Here is a 2,169-nt window from a genome sequence, read left to right on the forward strand (position 1 = left end):
CTTTTGTCTCTCAAGAGATAAAAGGAAAGAGAAGCCAGCAGAGGATGGGGAACCTCATACCACCAAAAAAGCAGCACCAGGAGTAGAGCGCATACTTTGGACCCTGGGTCCCTGGTCCAGAGAAGCTCCTTGACCGGGGAAGAGTGAGGACAAGGACCTTCCTCCAGAGCCAACAGAGAGAGAAAGCTTTCCCCTGGAGCTGACATCCTGAATTTGGACTTTCAGTCTACTTTACTGTGAGGAAATAAATTTCTCTTTGCTACCACCCACTTGTGGTATTTCTGTTATGGCAGCACTTGATGACTAAGACACCCTAGATAAGTAAAGCATTACTGAAGAAGAACAAAGTAAGAGGCCTCATACTACCTGATTTTTGAAACTAGTATACTGCCATGGCAGTCAAAACAGCCTGGTACTGGTACAACAACAGATACATAGACTAAAGGGACAGAATTGAGAACCAAGGGGTAAATTCATCCACCTACGAGCAGCTGATATCTGATAAAGGCCCAAAGTTCGTTAAATAGGGAAAAGACAGCCTCTTTAACAAATGATGCTAGTGTAACTGGATATCCATTTGCAAGAAAATGAAGCAAGAACCATAACTCACTCCATGTGCAAAAATTAATTCATAATGGATCAAAGACTTAAATATAAAATCTCAAATGATAAAGATCATGGAAGAAAAACTAGAGAGAACACTTGGAGCCCTAATACATTGCATGAATAGTATACAAACCATAACTAACATGCACAAGCACCAGAAAAGAAACTAGATAACTGGTAGCTCCTAAAAATCAAACTCTTATGCACATCAAGAGACTTCACCAAAAGAGTAAAAAGAGAACCTACAGACTGGGAAGAAAATCTTTTTGTCTTTGAAATATCCAATAAGAGTCTAATCTTTAAAATCTACACCATACTGCAACACCTCAACAACAAAAAGACAAATAACACAAAAAATGGGCAACGGATATGAGCAGGCCCTTCAGCAAAGAAGATATTCAGATGGCTAACAGATACATGAGAAAATGCTTACTATCATTAGCCATTAGAGAAATGCAAATCAAAACTACAATGAGATACCATCTCACACCAAGAAGGCTGGGACAAATCCAAAAAACACAAAATAATAAATGTTGGCGAGGTTGCGGAGAGACTGAAATGCTTAGGCACTTCTGGTGCGAGTGTAAAATTGTACAACCACTTTCAAAAATGAGCTGGTGCTTCCTTAAAAAGCTAGAAATAGAAGTACCATATGATCCAGCAATTCCACTCCTTGGAATATATCCTAGAGAAATAAGAGCTGTCACACAAATAGGTATATGCACACCCATATTTACTGCAGTATTGTCCACAACAGCAAAAAGATAGAAATAACCTAGGTGCCCGTCAACAGACAAATGGATAAACAAACTATGGTACATACACAGAACAGAATACTATGGAATGATAAAGAACAATGATTGATCTGCAAAGCATCTCACAATATGGATTATTCCTGAGGGCATTATGCTGAGTGAAATTAGTTAGTCACACACACACAAAAAAAAAAACAAATATTGTATGAGACCACTGTTGAAAGAACTCAAGAAAAGTTTTAAACACAGAAGAAACCATTCTTTGATCATTATGAGAGTGGAGAGGGAAAGCGAGAGGAATTCACTAGACAGTTGACAAGGATCATCTTCAATGAAGAGAAAAACAACACACAATACAGGAGAGATCAGCACAATGGCACCATTGCAAAAACTGAGAATTTCCCTGAACATATATAAACAGTTTGAAGGACAGAGTACCTGGGGCTGTGGTCTGGGAACCATAGTTTTGGAGAACATCCACATCAATTGCCATAAAAAAGTTTAGTAAGAAAATGTTTTGCATCCCAGTTTGGTGAGTGGCACCTGGCGTCTTAAAAGTTTGCAAGTGGCCACCAAAGATGCATCAGTTAGTCCCATCCTACTTGGAGCAAACAAGAATGAAGAACACCAAAGACACAAGGAAAACATTAGTCCAAGAGACAAAAGGGCTGCATAAACCAGTGACTCCACCAGCCAGAGACCAAAAGAACTAGACAGTGCCTGGCTACCACCAGTGACTGTCCTGAAAGGGAACACGGCAGAGAATCCCAGACTGAGCAGAAAAAACTGTGAAGAATTCAAATTCACA

Source organism: Loxodonta africana, chromosome 7 (assembly GCF_030014295.1).
Source record: "Loxodonta africana isolate mLoxAfr1 chromosome 7, mLoxAfr1.hap2, whole genome shotgun sequence".
NCBI classification, from domain to species: Eukaryota; Metazoa; Chordata; class Mammalia; order Proboscidea; family Elephantidae; genus Loxodonta; species Loxodonta africana.